At 41.6% G+C, this 12033-nt stretch overlaps 1 pseudogene; it reads left to right on the forward strand.

Moving 5' to 3' along the window:
- The first annotated feature begins 840 nt into the window (after positions 1-840).
- LOC121482618 lies at positions 841-2249 on the forward strand (annotated as a pseudogene).
- The last annotated feature ends 9784 nt before the right edge of the window (positions 2250-12033 follow it).

Below are 12033 nucleotides of genomic sequence, written 5' to 3' on the forward strand. Positions count from 1 at the left end.
ACATGGTGCATTTAATTGTTTTTTAATATTACACCAACTTGCATTTCTGGAACAAATCTCACTTTGCCATGTTTTATAATCCTTTTAATATGTTACTGAATTTAGTGTGCTGATACATTTTAAGATTTTTTGCATGTGTATTCATGAGGGGTATCAATGTATGGTTTTCTTTTTTCTGATGTCTTTGGTATCAGAGTAATGCTGGCCTCATAGATGTTGGGAAGCATTCCCTTTTCTACTTTTGAAAGTTGTTATAAAGGAATGGTGTGATTTTTCTTTCTTTAAATATTTGATCAAATTTACCACAGAATCCACATGGGCCTGGGCTGTTTTGGGGTGGGGTAGAATTTAAATTGCTGAATCAATTTCTTTACTTTTTGTCTATTTAACTTTCTGGTGAATATCAGGCATTTTAGATAACATATTGTAACAACTCTCCATTCTGATTTTGCCTCCTGATGCTTGTTACTATTTTTTATTGTTTTTTTTTTGTTTGTTTACTAGCTTACCTGAGCCAAGTTTATGACTTCTATCTCTACTACAATATGTGGCTACTGAGGCCTCTGCTCAGATTTTTTTCCTTTGCATTATTAAAAAAAAAAAAAAACAACTAGCTTCCTAAGGGTGCATTTGTGTCTGCATAGCTTTCAGCTAAAGGTTGCCTCAAACACCTCCAGCCACTGTGTATCCATTATCTGCTGATGGACCTGTGTGCAAACTGAAGAACATATTCAAATTTCAAATTGCCGTCAAGTCTGTTCTAGCTGTTACTTTCTGTTGGTCTCACTTGCTTTTCCACTGTACATTCACACAGGTGCAGAAGGCCAGGGATGTGTGGACATGTGCACAAGGTATGTGGATAGTTTATCAAGTCCACTATGGATGTCTTACTTCCTGGAATTCCCTGTTACATCCACTGCTAGTCCATTGCCTGCCCCAAACAGTACTGTAATCTCAGGCTAGCAGGCCTTATTTCCTTGCCACTGAGATCAATACTCTAACCATTGATGCTCTAAATCAAGTGAGTTCTTTACAGCAGCAGCAGCAGCAGCAGCAGCAGCAGCAGCAAAGCTGCTGGGTTTTATTGCACAGCCTGCCTCACCTTGGTTGAACTACTATGCCAATACAGCTGGGGCGGGGGTGGCCATGGTAATGGTTAGTTAGGAAGTTGGAGAGTATTAGTTAGAGTATTAGTTAGGGTTCTCCAGAGAAACAGAATGAATAGGATATATAGAAAGATATAGGCCGCCAAATAAGCATCGTTAAAGTCTCCCCTCTCACCACCGTCATTTCTAGGTCAGAGTCTCCCAAAGAGCCTGAGCAGCTGCGGAAGCTCTTCGTCGGAGGTTTGAGGTTTGAAACAACCGATGAGAGTCTGAGGAGCCATTTTGAGCAATGGGGAAGGCTTGCGGACTGTGTGGTAATGAGGGATCCAAACACCAAGCGCTCCAGAGGCTTTGGGTTTGTCACCTACGCCACCGTGGAGGAGGTAGATGGAGGCATGAATGCAAGGCCACATAAGGTGGATGGAACAGTTGTGGAACCAAAGAGGGCTATTTCAAGAGAAGATTCTCAAAAACATGGTGCCCACTTAACTGAAAAAGATTTTTGTTGGTGACAGTAAAGAAGACACTGAAGAACATCATCTAAGAGATTATTTTGAACAGTATGGGAAAATTGAAGTGATTGAGATCATGACTGACCGAGGCAGTGACAAAAAGAGAGGTTTTGCTTTTGTGACATTTGATGACCATGACTCTGTAGACAAGATTGTCCTTCAAAAATACCATACTGTGAATGGCCACAACTGTGAAGTAAGGAAAGCCCTATTGAAGCAAGAGATGGCTAGTGCTTCGTCCAGCCAAAGAGGCCTAAGTGGTTCTGGAAACTTTGGTGGTGGTCGTGGAGGTGGTTTTGGTGGGAATGACAACTTTGGTTGAGGAGGGAACTTCAGTGGTCAAGGTGGCTTTGGTGGCAGTCGAGGTGGTGGTGGATACGGTGGCAGTGGGGATGGCTATAACAGATTTGGTAATGATGGAAGCAACTTTGGAGGTGGCGGAAGCTATAACAATTTTGGCAATTACAACAATCAATCCTCAAATTTTGGACCCATGAAAGGAGGAAGTTTTGGAGGCAGAGGCTCTGGCCCCTATGGTGGTGGAGGCCAATACTTTGCCAAACCATGAAACCAAGGCGGTTATGGCGGTTCCAGCAGCAGCAGCAGCTATGGCAGTGGCAGAAGGTTTTAATTACTGCCAGGAAACAAAGCTTAGCAGGAGAGGAGAGCCAGAGAAGTGACAGGGAAGCTACAGGTTACAACAAATTTGTGAACTCAGCCAAGCACAGTGGTGGCAGGGCCTAGCTGCTACAAAGAAGACATGTTTTAGACAATACTCATGTGTATGGGCAAAAAACTCAAAGACTGTATTTGTGACTAATTGTAAAACAGGTTATTTTAGATTTTGTTCTGTGGAAAGTGTAAAGCATTCCAACAAAGGTTTTTAATGTAGATTTTTTTTTTGTACCCATGCTGTTGATTGCTAAATGTAATAGTCTGATTATGACGCTGAATAAATGTGTCTTTTTTTTTAAAAAAAAAAGAAAGATATATAGGAACTGATATGATAATGAGCAATTGCTCATACAACTATGGTGGCTAAAAAAGTCCCACAATCTGCTGTATGCAAGATGGAGGTCCAGGAAAACCAATGGTGTGGCTCTAGTCCAAACCTAAAGTCCTGGAAGCCAATAATGTAAATTCAAGTTTTAGTCTAAAGGACCAAGACCCAGAATCACTAGTATCTGAGGAAAGAAGATGGAAGGAAGTTCCAGCTCAAGCTGGGAAAATTTGCCCTTTGCTGCCTTTTTGGCCCTCAATGGATTGGATGATGTCTACCCACACTGGTGAGGGTGACCTTAGCATTCTTCTTTACTCAGTTTATTGATTCAAATGCTAATCTCTCCCAGAAACATCCTCACAGACCTAACCAGAAATAATGCTATTTGGGCATCTTTTAGCTCAATCAAGTTGACACATAAAATTAACCAATCACATTGAAACAAGAATACCATATAGACTTGCTCTGTTCTTACTTAAAGTTCAGATTTTCTCATTTTGTTGTATCTTTGGGTCAATTTCAGTGTTAAAATGGTTGTTTTTGATATTTCATTAAGCTTTTTAGTTACTATGTACATAGGCATAAATTCCTCAAACTCAGAAATTTATTCAAATACGGAGCATTTCGTCCATCAAGATAAAAAATACTCTTCCAACTGAGGGAGACATCAGTTCTTGGTGACCATCAATGCAAGAAACAATAGTAATATTAACCTGGAGATTTTTCTATTGTTTTACAATATAGCCTGTAACCCAAACATGTGAAGAAGGGAACTAACATTTAATAGAAGGATGTCAGCTGTTTTTGTTTTTGTTGTTGGACATAAGCTTTTATGTACACTTTGCTTATGTGATTTGAACTTGGAGCCATGTGGGCAAATTTAGATGGCAGAATAAGAGAACAGAAAGCCATGTCTGGGGGAATGAGAAAGAAAAATTAGGAAAGAAAGGGATAGAGGAGAATACGAATGGAGTTTAATGATGTTTCTGGAGGGCTCTTTATACCTAGATCAGTTTTTTAATCACTTTTAAATCCTTTAAGAGCAAGAACAGTCTTATATATCCTGTAAAATGTGTTAATATAACATGAGTATTGCACATGTGTAGCTAATAGTCACTAGCTCCAGTGGTCTGGGTTGTACTGAAGGTGAGATTTGTTAGTATTATAGAACAATGAAGCCAAAAATCCAACTCTGTAATGCGATATAAGTATGCCCCTACCCAATCTAGAAAATGGGGCACTGAGAGACTGATACTCACAAAACTTCAGACACACAAGAGTCAAATTTTCTGACTTTCATTTAAGTAAATAGTATCTAAAAGCAGGCATATTAGAAAGCAAAGATAGATCAGCTGCCAAAATGCAGAATACTTTGTCATGTAATAAGAAACTGCATCCAAGGTACAACTATACCATTTTTAAAATGCACAGGTAAAAATATACACAGGGAAGCTAAATTTGCTAAAAATCATTCAATTGTACACTTAAACTGGGTGAGTTATATGACATGTAAAATATGCCTCAGTAAAGTTATATTTTTAAAGACTTTATTTATTTATTCATGAGAGACACACAGAGAGAGAGGCAGAGACACAGGCAGAGGGCGAAGCAGGCTCCATTCAGGGAGCCTGACGCAGGACTCGATCCTGGGTCTCCAGGATCACACCCTGGGCGGAAGGTGGCGCTAAACCGCTGAGCCACCTGGGGTGCCCCTCAGTCAAGTTATTAAATGTACCCAGGAAACTGAGAAAGAAGCGTATTTTTCAAATATGTGTTTTGGAAATATACAGGTGCAAAATAAAGTCAATTATAATCACAAGAAAAAGGTAATCTGTTATGTGGAATAGATATTTAATTCAAACAGATGTCTTACACAGCTGTACATTAATGTAGGTGAAATATGCCATTTTTGAAAAAGATTTATTAATGTAATGTCATTTGCAACTAGAATTTCTGTTATTCAGGACTAAAAATTTCAACAAATCACATTTTTTCCTTTTTCTAGTACAGCTACCATCACGCATATTTTCAGAGATTTGGAGCACATGTAACCAACCCATCAATGACTTTCACCCTGGTCACAGATTTATTTGTATGGAAAAACACAACAGTATTTGGTAAGTATATGCAATATCTTCCATCTAATTAGTACCTCAGGGCAGGTTGTTGATAAACAGAAAACAATAAGGGACATGTTAAATATCCCCAGCAGTACTCTACATACTATCAGATTTAGAAAGAAGAACGAAGGTTTGCATTTCAAGCAATAAACCAGCTAGCTACCAGATTGCTATTAAGTACAAAGATTCCAACTAGAATAACTTGTGATTCATGAAGAAATAATCCTGTCTGCAGCTTCATATTTTAGAGGGCACCATGGAAATAGATACTATTTTTTCAATATTAATAATAAAGGAATGTTATTAAAAGTATTTTACAGTTAATGCTAAATACATCCCAACTCTGCACATCCCCCACTGCCAAGTGACTACCCTAGTATCCATTTACTGGGATAGCTATAGAAATCAGCCATTAGTCTGGAAATATTTGGCTCAAGGGACTTGTAATGGGTTGCAGAGGATTGCACATCATGTTTCACATGCAGATGAGGATGCCATCTGGTGGATATTCTCTAACTAAAAGCTAACAACATTTATACTTATATGCAGAGCAATCCTATTCTAGGTGGGGAAATGCTGCTACTTTTTGAAATAATTCATTAAATGTCCATTTTATGATTTGTACTGAATGGACACCTGTTTTTTGTTTTTTTTATTTATAAATTAATTTTTATAGGTGTTCAATTTACCAACATACAGAAAAACACCCAGTGCTCATCCCGTCAAGTGTCCGCCTCAGTGCCCGTCACCCATTCCCCCCAACCCCCGCCCTCCTACCCTTCCATCACCCCCAGTTCGTTTCCCAGAGTTAGGAGTCTTTATGTTCTGTCTCCCTTCCTGATATTTCCCGCGCATTTCTTTTCCCTTCCTTTATATTCCCTTTCACTATTATTTATATTCCCCAAATGAATGAGAACATACACTGTTTGTCCTTCTCTGATTGACTTACTGCACTCAGCATAATACCCTCCAGTTCCATCCACGTTGAAGCAATGGTGGGTATTTGTCGTTTCTAATGGCTGAGTAATATTCCATTGTATACATAAACCACATCTTCTTTATCCATTCATCTTTCGATGGACACCGAGGCTCCTGCCACAGTTTGGCTATTGTGGACACTGCTGCTATAAACATCGGGGTGCAGGTGTCCCGGCGTTTCATTGCATCTGCATCTTTGGGGTAAATCCCCAACAGTGCAATTGCTGGGTCATAGGGCAGGTCTATTTTTAACTCTTTGAGGAACCTCCACACAGTTTTCCAGAGTGGCTGCACCAGTTCACATTCCCACCAACAGTGTAAGAGGGTTCCCTTTTCTCCGCATCCTCTCCAACATTTGTGGTTTCCTGCCTTGTTAATTTTCCCCATTCTCACTGGTGTGAGGTGGTATCTCATTGTGGTTTTGATTTGTATTTCCCTGATGGCAAGTGATGTGGAGCATTTTCTCATGTGCTTGTTGGCCATGTCTATGTCTTCCTCTGTGAGATTTCTGTTCATGTCTTTTGCCCATTTCATGATTGGATTGTTTGTTTCTTTGCTGTTGAGTTTAATAAGTTCGTTATAGATTTTGGAAACTAGCCATTTATCTGATACGTCATTTGCAAATATCTTCTCCCATTCTGTAGATTGTCTTTTAGTTTTGTTGACTGTATCCTTTGCTGTGCAAAAGCTTCTTATCTTGATGAAGTCCCAATAGTTCATTTTTGCTTTTGTTTCCTTTGCCTTTGTGGATGTATCTTGCAAGAAGTTACTGTGGCCAAGTTCAAAAAGGGTGTTGCCTGTGTTCTCCTCTATGACTTTGATGGAATCTTGTCTCACATTTAGATCTCTCATCCATTTTGAGTTTATCTTTGTGTATGGTGAAAGAGAGTGGTCCAGTTTCATTCGTCTGCATGTGGATGTCCAATTTTCCAGCACCATTTATTGAAGAGACTGTCTTTCTTCCAATGGATAGTCTTTCCTCCTTTATCGAATATTAGTTGACCATACATTTCAGGGTCCACTTCGAGGTTGTCTATTCTGTTCCATTGATCTATGTGTCTGTTTTTGTGCCAGTACCACACTGTCTTGATGACCACAGCTTTGTAGTACAACCTGAAATCTGGCATTGTGATACCCCCAGCTATGGTTTTCTTTTTTAAAATTCCCCTGGTTATTCGGGGTCTTTTCTGATTCCACACAAATCTTAAAATAATTTGTTCTAACTCTCTGAAGAAAGTCCATGGTATTTGGATAGGGATTGCATTAAACGTGTAAATTGCCCTGGGTAACATTGACATTTTCACAATATTAATTCTGCCAATCCATGAGCATGGAATATTTTTCCACCTCTTTGTGTCTTCCTCAATTTCTTTCAGAAGTGTTCTATAGTTTTTAGGGTATAGATCCTTTACCTCTTTGGTTAGGTTTATTCCTAGGTATCTTATGCTTTTAGGTGCTATTGTAAATGGGATTGACTCCTTAATTTATCTTTCTTCAGTCTCTTTGTTAGTGTATAGAAATGCCATTGATTTCTGGGCATTGATTTTGTATCCTGCCTCGCTACCAAATTGCTGTATGAGTTCTAGCAATCTTGGGGTGGAGGCTTTTGGGTTTTCTATGTAGAGTATCATGTCATCGGCGAAGAGGGAGAGTTTGACTTCTTCTTTGCCAATTTGAATGCCTTTAATGTCTTTTTGTTGTCTGATTGCTGAGGCGAGGACTTCCACTACTATGTTGAATAGCAGTGGTGAGAGTGGACATCCCTGTCTTGTTCCTGATCTTAGGGGAAAGGCTCCCAGTGCTTCCCCATTGAGAATGATATTTGCTGTGGGCTTTTCGTAGATGGCTTTTAAGATGTCGAGGAAAGTTCCCTCTATCCCAACACTCTGAAGGGTTTTGATCAGGAATGGATGCTGTATTTTGTCAAATGCTTTCTCTGCATCTAATGAGAGGATCATATGGTTCTTGGTATTTCTCTTGCTGATATGATGAATCACATTGATGGTTTTACGAGTGTTGAACCAGCCTTGTGTCCCGGGGATGGTCATGGTGAATAATTTTCTTAATGTGTTGTTGGATCCTATTGGCTAGTATCTTGTTGGGAATTTTTGCATCCATGTTCATCAGGGATATTGGTCTGTAATTCTCCTTTTTGGTGGGATCTTTGTCTGGTTTCGGAATTAAGGTGATGCTGGCCTCACAGAACGAATTTGGAAGTACTCCATCTCTTTCTATCTTTCCAAACAGCTTTAGTAGAATAGGTACTTCTTTAAATGTTTGATAGAATTCCCCTGGGAAGCCATCTGGCCCTGGACTCTTGTGTCTTGGGAGCTAGTTGATGACTGCTTCAATTTCCTCCCTGGTTATTGGCCTGTTCAGGTTTTCTATTTCTTCCTGCTCCAGTTTTGGTAGTTTGTGGCTTTCCAGGAATGCGTCCATTTCTTCTAGATTTCCTAATTTATTGGCGTACAGCTGTTCATAATATGTTTTTAAAATCGTTTGTATTTCCTTGGTGTTGGTAGTGATCTCTCTCATTCATGATTTTATTAATTTGAGTCTTCTCTCTCTTCTTTTTAATAAGGTTGGCTAATAGTTTATCTATCTTATTAATTCTTTCAAAGAACCAACTCCTGGTTCTGTTGATCTGTTCCACAGTTCTTTTGGTCTCAATTTCATTTAGTTCTGCTTGAATTTTAATTAATTGTCTTCTTCTCCTGGGAGTGGGGTCCATTTGCTGCTTTTTCTCTAGTTCCTTTATGTGTAAGGTGAGCTTTTGTATTTGAGTTCTTTCCAGTTTTTCAATGGATGCCTGTATTGCGATGTATTTCCCCCTCAGGACTGCTTTTGCTGCATCCCAAAGAATTTGAATGGTTGTATCTTCATTCTCATTAGTTTCCATGCATCTTTTTAATTCTTTCTTTATTTCCTGGTTGATCTTTTCATCTTTTAGCAGGATGATCCTTAACCTCCACGTGTTTGTGGTCCTTCCAAACTTCTTGTTGTGATTAAGTTCTAATTTCAAGGCATTATGGTCTCAGAATATACAGAGGACTATCCCGATCTTTTGGTATCAGTTCAGACCCGATTTGTGACCCAGTATGTGGTCTATTCTGCAGAAAGTTCCATGTGCACTTGAGAAGAATGTGTATTCAGTTGAGTTTGGATGTAAAGTTCTGTAGATATCTGTGAAATCCATCTGGTCCACTTTATCATTTAAAGCTCTCGTTTCTTTGGAGATGTTGTGTTTAGAAGACCTATCGAGGGTAGAAAGCGCTAGATTGAAGTCACCAAGTATAAGTGTATTATTATCTAAGTATGTCTTAACTTTGGTTATTAATTGATTGATATATTTGGCAGCTCCCACATTCAGGGCATATATATTGATGATAAGTTCTCTTGTTGGATAGATCCTTTAAGTATGATATAATGTCCCTCTTCATCTCTCACTACAGTCTTCAGGATAAAGTTTAGTTTATCTGATATAGGCATGGCTACCCCTGCTTACTTTTGAGGACCATTTGAATGGTAAATTGTTCTCCAACCTTTTATTTTCAGCTTGTAGGTGTCCTTCTGTCTATAATGAGTCTCTTGTAGACAGCAAAATGATGGGTCCTGCTTTTTTATCCAGTCTGAAACCCTGCGCCTTTTGATGGGGTCATTAAGCCCGTTCACGTTCAGAGTTACTATTGACTGATATGAGTTTAGTGTCATCATATCTATTCAGTCCTTGTTTTTGTGGATTGTTCCACTGAACTTCTTCTTAAAGGGGAATTTTAAGAGTCTCCTTTAAAATTTCTTGCAGAGCTGGTTTGGAGGTTACATATTCTTTCAGTTCCTGCCTGTCTTGGAAGCTCTTTATCTCTCCTTCCATTTTGAACGAGAGCCTTGCTGGATAAAGTATTCTTGGTTGCATGTTCTTCTCATTTAGGACCCTGAATATATCCTGCCAGCCCTTTCTGGCCTGCCAGGTGTCTGTGGAGAGGTCTGCTGTTACCCTACTATTCCTCCCCATAAAAGTCAGGGACTTTTTTTTTCTTGCTGCTTTAAGGATCTCCTTATCTTTGGAATTTGCAAGCTTCACTATTAAATGTCGAGGTGTTGAATGGTTTTTATTGATTTTAGGGGGGGATCTCTCTATTTCCTGGATCTGAATGCCTGTTTCCCTTCCCAGATTAGGAAAGTTTTCATCTAGGATTTCTTCAAATACATATTCTGGCCCTCTGTCCCTTTCGGCGCCCTCGGTAACCCCAATTAAGTGTAGGTTTTTCTTCCTCAGGCTGTCATTTATTTCCCTTAATCTATCCTCATGGTCTTTTAATTGTTGTCTCTTTTTTCCTCAGTTTCCCTCTTTGCCATCAACTTGTCTTCTATGTCACTCACTCATTCTTCCACCTCGTTAAGCCTCGTCGTTAGGACTTCTAGCTTGGATTGCATCTCATTTAATTGATTTTTTTTAAATTTTTTTTTTTATGATAGTCAGAGAGAGAGAGAGAAGCAGGCTCCATGCACGGGGAGCCAGACGTGGGATTCAATCCCGGATCTCCAGGATCACGCCCTGGGCCAAAGGCAGGCGCCAAACCACTGTGCAACCCAGGGATCCCCATTTAATTGATTTTTAATTTCTGCCTGATTGGATCTAAATTCTGCAGTCATGAAGTCTCTTGAGTCCTTTATGGTTTTTTCTAGAGCCACCAGTAGCTGTATAATAGTGCTTCTGAATTGGCTTTCTGACATTGAATTGTAATCCAGATTTTGTAACTCTGTGGGAGAGAGGGCTGTTTCTGATTCTTTTTTTTGAGGTGAGGTTTTCCTTCTAGTCATTTTGCTCAGTGCAGAGTGTCCAGAAACAAGTTGTATTGGGAAAAGGAGAAAAAGAGAGAGAAGGAAAGAAAAGAGAAAAAGAAAAAAGAGAAAGAAGAAAAAAAGGGAAAAAAGAGAAGAAAAAGAGAAAGAAAAAGAAAGGAGAAAAAAAGGGGGGTGGGGTGGGGGAAGCAATCAGAAATCAAAAAGAAAGAATGAAAAAAAACACAAAACAAAACAAAAAGAAACAAAAAAACACGTGGGAGTATCTTCTGATTCTATATACTTTAAGTCCCTTGACTTCCCCTGGACCTTGTCCGTCTAGCTGGTCTTCTGGGGGAGGGGCCTGTTGTGCTGATTTTCAGGTGTTAGCACTTGGGGGAGCTGCTCTGCCCCCTGCCTGGTGCAGGGCTCAGTGGGGGTTATTTACCCCGTGAGGCCCCAGGAGGAACAGCCACAGTAGCGGGGGCAGCTCTGGGACCCTGGAGTCAGCTCCCGCAGTAGCTCCGGGGCTCTCCGTCTGCAGGGCCTGGGGGCTCTGGAGCGGGGCCGCTGATCTGCTCAGCCCCGGGCAGGAGCGTCCTTGCTGTCCTGGGCCCTCTCGGCTTCTGCCTGTCCCGGGGGGAGGCCGGATCCTGGGCTGTGTCCCGGCGCCCTGTGCTCCGGGGCCTGCGCTGTTGGAGTCGCGCTCCCGCCCCGCAGCCCCCTTGGAGGAGCCGCCGCCCGAGCTGCTCCCGGAGCCGCGCAGCCCCCTCCGCGCGGAGCTTCTTCCTCTGCCCGAGCCGCCGCCGCTGAGCTGCTCCCGGAGCCGCGCAGCCCCCTCCGCGGAGCCGCCGCCCGAGCCCCTCTGAGCTGCTCCGGGTCCCGCCGTGCGCGCTGCAGCCCTTAAGGAGCTCAGCGCACTCTCCTGTGTGCACGCCGCAGGTGCCTGTTAGTGTCCCAGGGAGCCCGAGGGCATCCCCGCCCCTCCTGCGGTCCTGTTCCAAATCCCTGCTAGGCCTTTCTGCCCCGGGAAGATTCGTGAACCTCCTGCTTCTCCGGGACGGGGCTCTCCTGTCCTGGGGACACTCGCCCCGGCCTCAGCCCGGCTCCTCCTGGGGCCCCTCCCCCTTGGAGGCCTTTTGTTTCTTTATTTCTTTTTCCCCATCTTCCTACCTTGATAGAAGCCCGAACTCTTCTCACTGTAGCATTCCAGCTGGTCTCTCTTTAAATCTCAGGCCAAATTCATAGATTTTCAGGATGATTTGAAGGTTTTCTAGGTAATTTGTTGGGGACAGGTGATTTGGGGACCCTACTCTTCCGCCATCTTGCCCCTCCTCTTGGATACCTGTTTTTTGTATACCCCATGGTTGAGTAAAAAAATGCCAGGAAAGGAAGTACACTAAAGCTTTGAATTTAAAAGGTAATAAATGGGGGATGCCTGGGTGGCTCAGTGGTTGAGCATCTGCCTTTGGCTCGGGGCATGATCCCAGGGTACTGGGATCGAGTTCCATATCAGGCTTCCTATGGGGAGCCTG

Source organism: Vulpes lagopus, chromosome X (genome assembly GCF_018345385.1).
Source record: "Vulpes lagopus strain Blue_001 chromosome X, ASM1834538v1, whole genome shotgun sequence".
NCBI classification, from domain to species: domain Eukaryota; kingdom Metazoa; phylum Chordata; class Mammalia; order Carnivora; family Canidae; genus Vulpes; species Vulpes lagopus.